Source organism: Lepus europaeus, chromosome 1 (genome assembly GCF_033115175.1).
Source record: "Lepus europaeus isolate LE1 chromosome 1, mLepTim1.pri, whole genome shotgun sequence".
NCBI classification, from domain to species: Eukaryota; Metazoa; Chordata; class Mammalia; order Lagomorpha; family Leporidae; genus Lepus; species Lepus europaeus.
Window position 1 is genome coordinate 73,080,609 of NC_084827.1, and position 16,903 is coordinate 73,097,511.

The 16,903-nt window shown below is 40.6% G+C and overlaps 1 protein-coding gene across 7 annotated transcripts in view; it reads right to left on the minus strand.

The window, feature by feature from the left end:
* The window catches only part of NCKAP5 (NCK associated protein 5), a 957,082-nt gene that overhangs the window by 275,152 nt on the left and 665,027 nt on the right, over positions 1-16,903 (minus strand). The window lies entirely within an intron of this gene.

The following is a 16,903-nucleotide window of genomic DNA, read 5'->3' on the forward strand; positions in this document are numbered from 1 at the left end:
CTGTATGCCCCACAGCCTGATGAAATTATTTAAACTGCCGATCCTGGACCTGCCCGTCCTGTCTCTCCTGTTCCTTCCCACAGATACTCCATGAAAGATTCCTGTCCTGAACTTCCATCTTCCCTTCCTCAGCTTCTGTATTGACCCTGGTGCTCCTCCATTGCCCCTTCCTCTTGGAATTGGTGAGCACAATACCTCTTTTCAATGCCAGTCACCTTCTGAGTCATTAGGCTTGCCATAGCTATATGACAGTAACATCTATATTGTAAAATATGGTCCCAAGACAGGCACTCAGTTAGCAGTTAAGATGCTGCTTAGGATGCCTGCACTCAAATTAGAGTGCCTGGGTTCGAGTCCCAGCTCTGCTTCTAATTCGAGCTTCTTGTTAATGCATACTCTGAGCAAAAGCAGCTGACGGGCCAAGTAATTGGATCCTAGTCACCCACATAGGAGACCTGGACTGCGTTCCAGGCTCCTGGCTTCAGCGGTTGTAGAATGATGCACTGGATAGAAAAAGCTATTTGTCTCTGCCTTCCAAATAAATTTTGAAAATACTTAATGAAATAAAATGATTCCTAAACCACTGTATGACTAAGAGCATGTTTACTCTCAAATATCTCTGAATTATGTGTATGAGTGGAAGCAACTAAGTGGCTGGCAATGTAAAGGTGCCAGAGCAAAGGGCGAGAAGAACAAAAAAAGCTTTAAGCTCTGAAAATTATTATTTTATAACAGCTGAGTATCAGAGAAATTAATTTTCAAAGATCTCAAACATTAATGTCTTCACTGTACTTCTAGACTGCATCTTGCTAAAATTACTTTTGAATAATTCCTCTTTTTTGGAACAATAAACATAGTTCAAGACCTACATAAAATTAACTACATAAAATATAAGTGTTTTATATTTTTCCCCCAAAATGCATTACCAATAAATTTATATCTGGGTAGCATGAAGAGATTTCAATATTATACAATCATTATTACATTTGATATGATTATCAAATTTATTATAATTCCATGATAATGAGCATACTTTAGATTGTCTGCAATTATCAATGAAGCTCTTTTGCCTTTGCAGTGAGACCCTTGAGATCAGCTTTGAGACATGGAGGCTGGGACAGTGCCATAGATGGGGTGTGTACTCAAGAATTTCCATTCATCTCAAGCCATGTTCACTCACACTGCTTTTTAGGGGGAGAAACTGTTTCTCTGCCCCTCTCATAAAACTAGACTGCAGGGAGATTTTTTGGCTATTTAGATTTCTGAGAAATCCATTTTAACAAATGCTCTCAGAAACACCTGCACATCCTATGCTGTTTGCATGAAGTTGCTTCCCATTTTAATCTGGAATTACCTACAAAGTTACTTTCTGCAAGTTATTACACTATATGGGAGGCAGTCTCCTGTAAACGAATTCACAATCAACTGAGTATTTTTATGAGATTACCAAAACCAATTTGACTTCGGCCCTAGGCACCTAAAAAAGCAAAACATGAGGATGATGTCACAGGAAAAGATGCTTTTCATGTTTCTAAGATTGTGGCTGTGACTACAAATGAGATGAAAGTGAAGGAAGACTTTCTGCCTAGAGAAAAAAGATATTAAACTTCTAAACTGCTCATGTTCCTTATTCTATAAGAATACTTTAAAAAGTTTGTGGAAAATTTAAGTAAAAGTTAGGTTTATTTTGCTGCAAAGGTTTCTTGAAATCCACACATTCTTTTCCAAAATATGTACCTTCCATCAACAATTTCTAAAGCTCTCATATTTTTAAAAGCATTTCTTCATTTTAGGTACATATTACATATTGTAGGTACATGTCTTCTCTTCAAAATTCACTTATTCACTACAAAGGCAGAGTGATAGAGAGAGGTAGTGACAGAGATCTTCCATCTGTTGGCTCACTCCCCAAGTGGTGGCAGTAGCCAGGTACTAGAGCTGGCACTCTGATACGGGCTGCTGGCATTGCAAGCTGCAGCTTAATCTGCCGCACCACAATACTGATCCAGAAACTGTATCCTCTTAAAGAGCACAGTGGAACTTGTTTCTGGAAGAGCACCTCTGCCCTATTCAAGCTGAGTGCTGACCATCACTGAACTCTGACAAGTTGAGCCTACTCGCTCTGTGTTATCACCAACAGGATCCAATCAGAAAAGCAGAAACAACTGCCGCTGGGTGTACCCAGGACACTTCCATTTAGAAATCTAAATTCACAAATAAAAACCAAGATGTCTTTTAATGCAGTCCTCAAACAGGAGTAATTACTAAAACTCATGCTGTAGAGATTTCAACACCATGACAGCTTGTATTTATAATCTCTCCTCCCACGTCCAAATCTTAAAATCCCTGATCCATTATAGAACTTGCATCACATTGCTTTGGTAATAAAGTAAAACTGCATATTCCCCACTCCCTAAATAGTGGGTCCCTAGGGTAGGAGCTAATTTGAATGCTACTGAGTGAGATGGCCCTCACAGGCTGTTATCAGAAATCAGCCTTGGTGGATTTCTTACGCTTTTTATAGTTTTAGGGCCACTGCATTGCTAACTCAGCAAGTAAAGGTGACATCAAATAACAAGGGCATTTTTCTGGACTCCATTCTAGAGCTACTTTTTTTTTTTTTTTTTTTTTTGCTCCCCAAGGCAGTGTAACATTTCCTCCTGGCAAACGATCAGCCTTAATAGAATGCTGTGGTTCTGTAACTCGACGGCTCATCAATCACACTGCTTTCTGAATCACAGCTTGTGTGAGTTTTATTCATGACACTCAGGTAAGTTACTTAGAAACATCACAGCTAGGATAACTCAGACACCCACTCTGCAAAAGAAATCAAGATGGGAGGATTTGTTTTCCACTTACACTCATGATGAACTAGGCTTAATCATACTTTGTAGATTAAGGATTAAAATACCTAATTGGCTGTAACTAAGCCAACGGGGGCCTTTTGATTAATCAAGCCAGCCAGCTTTCAGTTTCTGACATCAAAATTTATATTCCCCATGAAAAAAACAAGGCCGCGGCTATGTAACATTAAACCAACACACAATTAACAACACTTTGTTCTAATTATCTCCGGGCACAATTAATGTTGGCCCTATGGTTCATTTTTCTTCTTTGATAGCTCTTGCCGTTTTTATGGAGATTAGTCCTTGATGCATTGGCCTTCTCTAAGATCTGGGGCTTTCCAGCGAGCTCCCACACAAACGTGAGCCTGCCAGGTACCCTATTGATGCAGATTATTTCTCAGAATATTGGCTTTTTCTAACAAGCTTTCCCCCAGGTCTGGCCCCAGCAAGGCAACATAGTCACATACCATCTGACACGCTGGCCTACCTCACACTGAGGACTTTTTGTCCTGGCCCTCAGCAATTGATAGCAACTGATAAAAGGTTGCCTTAATGGAATAAACTTCCAGGAGTTGGAAGGCCGAAGGGCTGCTGTAACTAGCAATGCAGATGTTAGCAAAATTCAAGGTGTGAGGACTCTTTGGCCAATGCCTATTACTCGGACACCTAAACTGCAGACATATTCAGCTCCCTCACATCAACAGCGAGAGACAGGCAACAAGAAAACACCTGCTGATCTAAGGCATTGATGATGGGCACAACTTAAACTTATTATTCTACAAGCCAAATTTCTTCCAAAATTGGGATGGTGGAGAGGATGCTGAGTTTTAAAGTCCTAAATACTCTCTTGATAGCTCAGAACCACAGGCGGTGCCATGTGGTGGGTTTGGGCATGTCATTTTATGCTTAAAAGATAGGCCGAAGCACCAAGGAACCACAGATAGCAGGCACTGTGGAAATGTAAGGGGCTATCAGTTAAGAACATCTCTAAAGGCATTCACAGTTCCATGAGTTTAAAAGAAGCACTGTTAGCTGTAAACACTCTGGCAAAAAAAAAAAAATGACCTAAATGAAAGATCTCTGCGAGTGAGATCCCAGTGGAAAGAACGGGCATCAAAGAAGAAGGTACCTTTCTCTGAAGGGAGGAGAGAACTTCCACTTTGAATATGGCCTTGTCTAAATAAGATCAGAGTTGGTGAACTCAAAAGGCTTCCATAGCCTTGGCAACTCATGACAAGAGCCTAGGATCATTACTGACGCCATAAGCAAGAGTGCCAATTTGTTAAGTCAACAACAGGAGTCATTGTGCACTTATTCCCCATATAGGATCTCTGTCCTTAATGTGTTGTTCAATGTGAATGAATGCTATAACTAGTACTCAAACAGTACTTTACACTTTGTGTTTCTGTGTGGGTGCAAACTGTTGAAATCTTTACTTAATATATGCTAAATTGATCTTCTGTATATAAAGAGAATTGAAAATGAATCTTGATGTGAATGGGATGGGAGAGGGAGCGGGAGATAGGAAGGTTGCAGGTGGGAGGGAAGTTATGGGGAGGAAAAAGCCATTGTAATCCAAAAGCTGTACTTTGGAAATTTATATTTATTAAATAAAAGTTTAAAAATTCTTTGTTAGGACAGACGGGTAGCTCCACAAACTTGCACATACAGGACAGGTCAAATTTTTCTTTTACTCTTCTCTCTGTCCACATGCACCACAAGCTCCAGGCAGGCCCCTGTTTTGACAGCACATTGAGGCTGCCTCAGGCTTGCTGCTTTTATCCAGGAAATTCCCCCTCTCCTTCCTCTTACTATTTGCCCAGAAAACTGGTGTAAAGCCTCAGAGACCAACAGTTCAGAGGCCACCTTTTTCTTTCCTTGCTTTCTTCAAAAAGAATTTAGTCAGGTACCTCTATCTCTGTGTGACACTGACCCTTGTACACACTCTTTTTCTTGTTGTTTACTTTTAAAGTGCACTATTATTTTAATTAGCATAACTTTGTCATCTTTCCAATGGTGTAAGCATCTCAAGGGAAGAGATAATTCTCTGTGGATCCTTGTGACTTCAACCTTCAGCAGGATCCCACACACAGAAATGTCGAAGGAGGGAGATGGGAAAGGGTAGGATGTGGGCTGAGGAGACACACACACACACACACACAGAAAGTGAAAGCAACACATGCGGGGGGCCAGCACCATGGCTCACTTGGTTAATCCTCCGCCTGCATCTCTGGCATCCCATATGGGCACCGGGTTCTAGTCCTGATCGCTCCTCTTCCAGTCCAGCTCTCTGCTGTGGCCCAGGATAGCAGTGGAGGATGGCCCAAGTGCTTGGGCCCCTGCACCCGCCTGGGAGACCAGGAAGAAGCACCTGGCTCCTGGCTTCAGACTGGCGCAGCGCCAGCCATGGCGGCCATTTGGGGAGTGAAGCAACGGAAGGAAGACCTTTCTCTTTGTCTCTCTCACTGTCTATAACTCTACCTGTCAAATTTTAAAAAATTAAAAATAAAGCAACACATACACAGAAAGAAACACATACACAGATGAACAGACTGTAAGGGAGGAAGGGGGACAAATGCATAGACAGAAAGAAGGAGAGGGAAAGAGAAAGACAGAGGAAAAAGGGAGGCAGGGAGACCACAAAAGGAAAAAGATAATAGCTAAGAAACAATACTTGTTTCTCAGTGGTGGTAAAGCAACTCTGCCAGCTAAATAACCAAAACTTTACCAAATCATGGGATCGAGACAAACCATTGGTTTGAGGAGCTTTACCCTCCAATGGTGATGAGGAGAATGCAGCATGGATGCCAGCCAGTGACACCTTTCTCTGGAGTTCAGAGACTTTGTTGCAAGTGCGAGGAAAGAGAAGGCACATTTCCACTGGTGCTGCTGCCTCAGTTCCCCCTTAGCCATCACGTGGAGAAAGCCCACCTCTGAACGAAACCAGCTCTTAGAATAGCAGAACTGAGAGATGGCCAAAGCTTCCTGACCTTGTCTGAACCCTTGCATTAATCTGGGCCCTCATCCATTGTTACCCCGAGTTAATAGTTACAGAACCACCATTTGCTTTGCTGAAGTCAGTTTAAGGAAAGCCTGTACAACCTGCAACTCAAAGAGTGATCACAGGGCATCTTCACAGAGTATGCTTTCAGAATAGCAGAGCTGCCTTTTCCTGCATTGTAAACTTTCCCCCAGAATTAGTATCCTTAGCATTGTTTCAGCAGCTCATGGACTTCCTATTGTTTATCCCAGATTGAGTGAAAATGGTAGCTCCTTAGAGAGAACAGATTGGGAGCTACTTCATTAATGGTGCAGGCTCCATCAGCATCATTTCTAGGATTCTTGATTTTGGAGAGCCACTGATTCTTCCACATCTAACTATTTGGAAGACTGTTATTTAAAAATTGTCCACTTAAAATATTCTATTAACACACATATGTATAATGAATTGTGTGGGATGCTAACAACACTGTAATATAATATGGTAACAACAATACAGTATAATGTTATAGCAACATAAAAATAAAGAGAGTGTAGCCAAACTAGCCAAAAAACAGGATTAAACAGAGTATTCAGCATCCATTTGATAAATGTCTACACAGTCATTACATCATATTTTTTTGAAGAATACCAAATACCATGGAGAAACAGTTTTGATATATTACATGAAAGATCAGGCTACAAAACTATACAATATTTCATAATTTGTTAATCAGATTAAGTACAATAGCACATTGGAAATATACATGCCCAAATGTCAATAGCAGTCATTGCTGGTTGGTGCCAATAGAATTTTAAATTTTGCTCTTATTTTCTTGGTTTTCCATAATGTGACTATTCACTAACTTTGTGAACAGAAAATAGCTAGTACAAAGTTACACACTACACAAATGGGATTTTTTTTTTTTTCTGATGCAAGCTCTTTTATTGAATAGCAGTTTTTGTCTCCAATCCTGGCTTAGGGTTGTTGCTTGTGATCCAAACATGGATGTAAACAGACAGATGTTAGATACCTTAAGACAGCTGTTTGAAGTTACCTATCAGCTAACAGGCATAGAAACTAAAGATTAGAAGGAAACAATCATAGATTCATATTCAGACTACTACCAGCATCCTGCTTTACAACTTTCTAATTTTTCTACATTGCCTTAGGACAGGAGAAAATGAGTGGAAGAACAAGGGAGAGATTAATACATAGCCAATAAGGAACATTAAGAAATTAGACTTCATCGGCCAGCGCTGTGGATTAACGCCTGGAGTGCCGGCATCCCATATGGGCGCTTGTTCGAGACCTGGCTGCTCCACTTCCGATCTAGCTCTCTGCTATGGCCTGGGATAGCAGTGGAAGATGGCCCAAGTCCTTGGCCCACTGCACCCACGTGGGGGACCTGGAAGAAGCTCCTGGCTCCTGGCTCCTGGCTTTGGATTGGCACAGCTCCAGCCATTGCAGCCAATTGGGGAGTGAACCAGTGGATGGAAGACCTCTCTCTCTCTCTCTCTCTCTCTCTCTCTCTCTATATATATATATATATATATATATATCCGCCTCTCCTCTCTCTGTGTAACTCTGACTTTCAAATAAATAAATACATCTTTAAAAAAAAAAAGAAATTAGACTTCATCTCATGAGCAAAGAGTCAAAGCCACACCTGGGCATATCCGTTACGACCTCAGGGGTGCCACACATAGGTAAGAAGTCATCCTAAGGCTCTTTTGATGCCATGTTTCCTCAGGCTCAAGAGTTCTCTGACATGGGGCACGTGTGGGGAGGGCTTCTGAACATGAGCTTGAAGACCTAGAAAAAGTCCACTCAAGCTCAGGGCCAAAGGAAGTTAAGATTTAAAGTTGACTAAGATCCATGAAAGCAAGTTGGGTTCGGTATTTAACTAGATCTAAACTATTTCAATGGCAGTACATATCCTGCTAAAAATCTGCTATGGTTTTGATATGGTTTCTCCCCTAAAAGTTCATGTGCTGGAGGCTTGGTCTCCCATACAGTGGTGCTGATGTACTGTTGGACGTAGGAGGTACCACAGCATAGGAGCTAATTAGGTCATAGGGGCTCCTCTGTCATGAACTGATTAATGCTGGTCAGATCTGATGGGAGTAGATTAGTCCCACCAGAGCATGCTGTTACAAAAAGACCAAGGCTCATGGCCCCTTGATTTCTGTCTTGTCATGTGATCCTTTCTGCACTTGGCTGGTTCTCCCTTTCTATTGGACTTGACCATCAGCACACCAACATATCTTCACATTGCCTTTCAGAAAGTTTCTCTTGTGTCAAGGCTTCTGGCTTCTTCAGGTTCAACTCTAACTACTCAGAGTAAAGGTTCTCAAAAATGCTATCTATTTATGTTAGCTCCTTATCTTTTCCTTCCTACCATTCTCAGAGACTCTTATTAGCCAGATCATAGCTTCTCGTTATCAAGATCCAGAGTCAGTAATGGATTCTGAGCTCCACATAACTTATTTTCTCTGCAGCATTCCACAAGGTTGCCCTTGAAACTCTTCTTTATTTTCAAGGACATCTCACTTTGGATTCTCCGCCTACCTGCTCTTTCAGGCTTACTTGCTGGCTCTCAATCCTCTTCCAGATCTCTATCACAGAGGCATCCTAGCGCTCTGTCCTCTGCTCTCTTCCTGATCACATTTACACTCACTTCTGATGTGACCTTTCTTAGTCTCATAATACAAAATGTCATCTATATGCTGATGACTCTTAAATCCATATCTCCAGTCCTGACTTCGACCTTGTATATCCAACAGCCTATTGAACATCACGGTTTAAATGGTCAATAGGCATCTCAACAGGCAAAACAAAGTGATGACTACATATTCATTTCTCTAAGTTACCTTTTCTACAAGATTTGTGTCTCTCAGAGGAATCTGATTCAGCCTCATATTTGGTTGTGAAGGACAAAAAACTCAAAGTCACTCTTGATCTCTCACCTTCTCTTTTATTCCACATGTAATCCATCAGTAATTCCTATAGGTTTTTCTTATAAAATATGACTTTATTTGACCATACCCTACCAGCACAGCATAGTGGAGCCACACAACTAGAGTTCAGATACCTTTTTCCTTACTGACCATGTGATCTTGAGTAAAGTATTCAAACTTTCTGAGCCTCAGTTTCCTCATTTGTAAAATAACTGCTCTACACCACAGGGTTGTTATGAAGATTAAAACAGTATAAATATGCACGGTAATTGGAGCAGCACTGGAACAGGTTAAGTCCCCATGTTAAGGGTTTGCCTACAAGATTACCATCAGAGGGCTGGCACTGTGGCATAGCTGGTAAACCTGCTGCCTGCAGTGCCAGTATCCCACATGGGTGCTGGTTTTGAGTCTGGGCTGCTCCACTTCTGACCCAGCTCTCTGTTATGGCCTGGGAAAGCAGTTGAAGGTGGCTCAAGGTCTTGGAATACATGAAAGAAGCTCCTGGCTCCTTGCTTCAGATCGGCCCAGTTCCGGCCATTGTGGCTTTTTGGGGAGTGAACCAGTGGATATAAGACTTCTCTTTCTGTCTGTCTCTCCTTCTCTCTCTCTCTCTCTCTCTCTCTCTCTCTCTCTCTCTCTCTCTCTGCCTTTGCCTCTCTGTAACTCTCTGCCTTTCAAATAATCTTTAAAAAAAGATCACCATCACTCCCCACTAGTCCTCTAGGCCACAGGAATTATTTCCTATTGATTCTAGACATCCACCCTAGAGCAGTCTACTAACATCTTTTGTTTGGAGTCTAAAAAACTTCCTTCTGCATCATGTCCCTTACTTTACACCATCCTACAATCAGCCCACAAAAACTTCAAGAATTGCATTTCTAATGTAAAATTTATGTCATGTATTTCATAGGTTAAAATCTGTAATAGCTTCCCTTTGAACTTATTCTCAGATTCTTTATTGTAACTGTGGCTTATAAGGATTTACAAGGTCCAGTCCTCCCTGACTCACCTTCTTTCAATGCTTTAATCATATACCTTATGTCCCAGGACAAAGTCCTTATCTCCAGCCCTGTAACTAACATTTCTACCATGCTCTAAGAGGGCTTTTATACTTGCCAATGTTCACTAAGCTATGTGTTATTATTCATATGACATACAAATTATCAGAGGTCTTTTTAGGTAAATTCTTCTCCCACCCCTATCTCACACTTCTTCTACTACACTACTACATCACATACTTAGAGATGTTTTTAAAGGCTCTAGTTATTTATTTGATACACAAGATGACAAAGTGAGTGAGCGAGCAAGAGAATGAACAACATGATAGCAAGAGCTTCCATCTGCTGTTCACTCCTCCAATGTCTAAAACAGCTGGGGCTGGGCCAAGACCTTCATCCAAGTTTCTCGTGTGGGTGACAGGGACAAAAGGACTTCAGCTATCTTTTGCTACCTTCCCAGGCACTTTAGCAGGAACCTGGATCTGAAGCAGAGAGGCTAGTATTCAAGCTAGAACTCCAAAATGAGATGCAGAGATGCAAGCATCCCAAGTGGTAGCTTAACCCACTATACAACAATGCTCCCCACAGAAATATTTTAGTTAATTTATTTAAATATTATTTTACTTAAGGATATACTTCCTGTATCTGCTCACTGGGGTCAGGGGCCTTGAAAAGCACTCTAATCCCAGAACCTACAGAATGTATTCAGTATATATCAGCATATTCAGTAACTATAAGCCCTACAAAAATTGTGATGTAAAACCATGTTTGACTACTTCCAACTAATTTTAAACAGGGATTAGTGATTAATAAAACACTTACGCTCAGCAGTTTAATTGTTGTGCTTTTATAGATAAGTATAATCTAGTAGAAAATAGTCTCATTTACCTTAATGCATTTAATTGCCATATTTTTCTGCATTAAAGAAATCCTTCCTCTGAGAGATCAAGTTCTTCCAAACTTGAGGTCACAGCTAAGACATCAACATTTACTTGGAGGTTTAGAGCTCTCAGGTGGTGTCAATTCTGTTCTTCCCCTTGTTACAGTCTGGGAATCAGAGATGCTATGAGAGTTGGTAGTGAACAAAGGGCATATCTAGCTTGATTTATAGTCAGGCACAGAGTTGGTCCATGAATGTGGGAAGGGGAGGCAGGGATACTAGGGAGGAGGGCTGGAGACAAAGAAAACATGGATTCAAGGAACATGTCAGGAACAAACCCAGGGCCAGATGTTAAAGCACAGTAGTAGAGAAGGGGGGAGACACAAGATGAAGCTGAAGCATCCTAAAGAGCAGGTCTCCCAGGACTCCTAGGACCAGTAGCACAGAGTAGAATATTCATTTCACAGAGGGACCTAGCACACGATGATGCTGTTGGGAATGATGAGAGTATTTTCCTAAGCTGAATAAGCAGTCTCTGCAGCAGGAACCTTGAAAACCTAAGTGAAAATACCATACTGGGCATTGAACATTTAAACAGAATGTCCAGGTAGCATCCAGATCTTCCAGGAAGCCCTTATGGCACAGATACAAAGTCTACCAGATGGCTTCACCAACAGACATCAGGACCCTAAACAAATATGGGCAAAGACTTGGGAGAGGAGTGGCTAGGTAGTCAGGGTGAATGGCCTACCTTCATGAACAAATGAAAATGGCTGATTGCGAGGCACTCAGGTGAGAATACAACAGTTAAGAAGAGAAAGAAAATATGTGTCTGTGGTGTGTGTGTGTGTGTGTGTGTTTGAATGTATGTAATTCATGTATTGACTACTAGCCCTAGAGTTCTTTTTAGGAAAGTAAGGTTGTTATTAAGCAAAATACCTTCATGAGCCTGGACACAGTATGCAGTGAGTCCATAAAGTGAAGTATGGAGACCTAAAGAGCTCTGCATAATAATTTACAGGGAACTTGATGGTGGGAAGAAGGAGTAAGTAGGAAAGAACTGGCCCAGTTCTATGGTGGGAGCTGGGAACTGAGGAGAAGTGGGCTACTGAGAATTCCTGCACCCAAAGGACTATGGAGAAACAGCTCTAGGAAGGCCAAGTTGAAGGCTTTGAGCCTCCAGAACAGTCTCCAATGACCCCAGATCTCTTGTGGGATTGCACTTTGGCATAACTGAGTAAGGGGGCTTTGTTTCACATGAGGTTGGTGCTGAGAGGAGAAGGGTTGGAAGGTGAATGTGAGCAGGAACTGAACCGAGAAAGGACCACATAGGCAACAAGACAGAGGTGGATGTGGGGACTCTAGACTTTCCTCAGGCTTGCGATGAGGTCCCTACACAGTATTGCTCAAAGTCAACTTGGTTTTGAGTATTACTGTCATATATTAACCCAAAACCACACTATAACTCCATCTCCTTTCCCACACTTTCTCGGGAACTGTTTGGAGAACAGAATGAATTTCCATCAGCCTAACCATCATTCCTCTCTGATTCCTACCACACAGAGGGCCAAGAAAGATTATACAGACATGGTTGTTTCAAAAACACATTGATGGGAAAATCAGTGCTATACAACACCACATTTTCCCCAAAGTCATCTGATACGCTATGGTCAGTTCCCCTGACATCTTGCAAAGGGATCTTCTGTTCAAATCTTTCAATCCACGTGGGAGTCTGTGATCAGCTCCCATTGTAGTCTAAAAACTTATCTAATCCCAGTACCTAGAGAATGTTTTCAGGGGCAAGGCTGTGGCGTAGCACACATGGCCTCTACCTGTGGTGCTGGCATCCCATGTGGACCCTGGTTAGTGTCCTGGCTGCTTCTCTTCTGATGCAGCTCTCTGTTATGGTCTGGGAAAGCAGTAGAAGATGGTTCAAGTTCTTGGGCCACTGTATCCACGTGGGAGACACAGAAGAAGCTCCTGACTCCTGGCTTCAGATCAGGCCAGCTCTGGCCATTGTGGCCAATTAGGAAGCCAACCAGCAGATAGAAGATATAGAAGATCTTTCTCTCTCTCTCCTTCTGTCTGTAACTCTACCTCTCAAATAAATAAAAATTTTTAAAAAAAGAATGTTTTGGGTATTTACCTATGGACTACAAATTCTACATATAACTGTGAGGTACAGACAGGTTTGATTACATTAAACTAATTTGAAGCAGGGGTCGCTGATTAACAAAATGTTTATGGTCAGCAATTTAACTGTCTTGCTTTCATAGACAGGAATGATCTAGCAGAGAAAACTCTTATTCACCTTAATACATTTAATTGCAATATTTTCGCATGAAAATTAGCCCTTTAATTTCCCATAATAATTTTTTAACTCTTATTTAATAAATACAAATTTCCAAGGTACAGCTTTTGGATTATAGTGGCTTCCCCCGAACCATAACTTCCCTCCCACCCACAACCCTCCCATCTCCCACTCCCTCTCCCCTTCCATTCACATCAAGATTCATTTTCAATTCTCTTTATATACAGAAGATCAGTTTAGTATATATTAAGTAAAGATTTCAACAGTTTACACCCACACAGAAACACAAAGTGTAAAGTACTGTTTCAGTACTAGTTATACCATTAATTTACATTGTAAAATACACTAAGGACAGAGATCCTACATGGGGAGTAAGTGCACAGTGACTCCTGTTGTTGACTTAACAATTTGACACTCCTGTTTATTGCATCAGTAATCACCCTAGGCTCTTGTCATGGGTTGCCAAGGCTATGGAAGCCTTTTGAGTTCGCCGACTCTGATCTTATTTAGACAAGGTCATAGTCAAAGTGGAAGTTTTCTCCTCCCCTCAGAGAAAGGTACCTCCTTCTTTGATGGCCCGTTCTTTCCACTGGGACCTCATTCGCAGAGATCTTTCATTTTTTTTTTTTTTGCCAGATTTATGTTATTTTTAAGGTAGAGTTACAGAGAGAAAGAGAGAAGCATATGGAGAGAGAGAGAGAGATCTTCTATCGCTGGTTCACTCCCCAGATGGCTGCAACTGCCTGGGCTGGGCTAGGCCTAAGCTAGGAGCCAGAAGCTTCTGCCTGGTCTCCCTCATGGGAGGCAGTAGTCCATGGACTTGGGCCATTTTCCACTGCTTTTCCAGGTGTATTTGCAAAGAGCAAGATCAAACTTGAATCAGAGCCCATATAGCATGCCAATGCTGCAAAGGGTGGCTTAACCCTTTCTGCCTCAGTGCTGCGCCACCACAACAGTTTTAACCTATGCAAAGGATGCTATATACCTTGAGTATATGTAATAAGAAATAAAGTAGCATATGAAATTTTTGTGGAAATTGGGATACTAAAGGCTACTTCAGAAAGTTAATGGAAATGAAATCAAAGGGTAAATTTATTTTTGTGAAAAGACATCTGAAATCCATGCAGTTTTTTTATAATATGTATTTTCCATAAACTTCTTGAAGAACCTTCAGATATAATATATATATTTATATATTATGTAATAAAATGTTAGAGTATCCTCAAGTGGAGGAAAGTGAGATTTGGGTACAAGGAGAAAGTTCACTTAATAGTGAACACAGAATTTTAGGTAATTCACAGTGATACTGTGAGTTTAGAAAATTGAGAAAATAAAATATTTTTGTGAATTTAAATTATGGGGCTCAATGACACTTAAAGATATCATCTTTTCCATCCAACTAATGCTGGATGCAAGAGTTATCACCTGAAGTGTAAAGATTTATGTGGAAGAAAAAAAAAACAGCACTTTTCCTTTAAATGGGGAAGTTTATGATTAAATAAAATGTCCTTCACAAAGTTGCCTATGACAATGAGATGAACCAAAACCAATTCTTACTATAATCCATAAATAAAAACAGCTTAAGTACATAGTTCTAAGGAACTAAGAAATTATAATATCAACACATTCCTACTATTGAATCTATTTCATTTAACCTCAAGTCAAAGCTGTCAGTTTTTGAAAACTCTCAAATAGCAACTCCAGCCTCCCTGAGAAAGCCTTATAGCTTTTACAAGAACTGTCTTTAAAGAGGACACAGGCATGGGGCAGGTACAGCATGAAGACACAGCCCACTTCAGAGTCCCTGAGTCTGAGTGTTAGCTCTGCTTCCAATTCCAGCTCCTGCTAACGCACACCCTGGGAGCAGCAGGAGATGCCTCAAGTCCTTGGTCCCCACCACTCACAGGAGTGACCCACATGAGTTTCTGACTCCCAGCTTCAGCTTAGCCCCTAGCCCTGGATGTTTCCAGCATTTGGGAAGTGAATCAATTGATGGAAGATTTCTCTCTACCTTTCAAATAAAAAAAAAGTTAAAAATACTTTAAAAATTATAACTAAAGTGTGAGAACCGTTGAGAGTTCAGGGATGATTTCTGACCTTCTCCCAGGATAGGTTCCAGAGGTTCTCTAAGCTGACCTCTCTTCTACCCTGTGTTTGAGGCTACTTCCTTATCTCTCGGCCTTCAGTCACACCAGTGTAGAGTAGCTGAGATTTTTTTTTTATTTCATAGTTCTTGTACTAATCTTTGTATTTACATAAGTAGGGGGATCATGATCTAAGGTAGACCTCGGAATAATTGGATAAGACATTACACACCAGGTACCCCTGTATCAGGCAGTCATTTGATAATCAATACTTCCCTGTAAGATTAGTTATTACTATCCTCTTCTTTGCAGTTGAAAAAAAAAAGTCACTGAGGTCCTAAGAAGCTTTGTAGGTTTTTTAAGCTAGATCACATATTGGAACCAAACCCTGAGAATCTGGCTATAATCTTAATGTGTAATCTAAATCTATAATCATAAACATTATGCCATGTTATTGTTCTGGAAATTACAATAAGATGGACATATTCACTCTGAAAAATGGATAGGCAGGGTGGTTTTGGAAACAAAGCATGTTTCTGTACATTAGTGAAGTTCTCAGAGTTTTATAGGTCCTGTGGTACAACTAGGGCTTTAGATGGTAGATAAAGTCCTTGGTGAACTTACGCAAAGCAGTTAAGGCATCACATGGAAAAAGATGACTTTGATAAAGTCTTTCAGTATGTGAGATCTCAACTGTAAACAATTGGAATGTTTTTTGATGACTATTATAAAGATTCAGGAATTAATACTTGTGATGTTACTTGTGATGCTAAATGCACTAACAATGAATCTGTGGCTTTCACTATATTGTGCTCCCAAAGCTCCTTAAAAGAACCTTTAGCCTGGTTTTAGCTCTACTTTTTTTTTAACTTTTATTTAATGCATATAAATTTCCCAAGTACAGCTTATGAATTACAATGGCTTTCCCCCCCATAACTTCCCTCCCACCCACAACCCTCCCCTTTCCTGCTCCCTCTCCCCTTCCATTCACATCAAGATTCATTTTCAATTCTTTTTATATACAGAAAATCAGTTTAGTATATATTAAGTAAAGATTTCAACAATTTGCACCCACATAGAAACACAAAGTGAAAAATACTGTTTGAGTACTAGTTATGGAATTAAATCATAATGTACAGCACATTAAGGACAGAGATCCTACATGAGGAGTAAGTGCACATTGACTCCTGTTGTTGACTTAACAATTTGACACTCTTGCTTATGGCGTCAGTAATCATCCTAGGCTCTTGTCGTGAGTTGCCAAGGCTATGGAAGCCTTTTGAGTTCACCGACTCTGATCATATTTAGACAAGTTCATAGTCAAAGTGGAAGTTCTCTCCTCCCTTCAGAGAAAGGTACCTCCTTCTTTGATGACCTGTTCTTTCCATTGGGATATCACTCGTGGAGATCTTTCATTTGGTTTGTTTTTGTTTTTTTTTTTTTTTTTTTGCCAGAGTGTCTTGGCTTTCCATGCCTGAAATACTCTCATGGTTTTTCAGTGGGATCTGAATGCCTTAAGGGCTGATTTCTTCTCAAACTATTCAGAACAATCGAAAAGGATGGAATTCTCCCAAATTCTTTTTATGAAGCCAGCATCACCTTAATCACTAAGCCAGAGAAAGATGCAGCATTGAAAGAGAATTACAGACCAATATCCCTGATAAACATAGATGCAAAAATCCTCACTAAAATTCTGGCCAATAGAATGCAACAACACATCAGAAACATCATCCACCCAGACCAAATGGATTTATCCCTGGTATGCAGGGATGGTTCAATGTTCACAAATCAATCAATGTGATACACCAGATTAACAAACTGCAGAAGAAAAATCATATGATTAT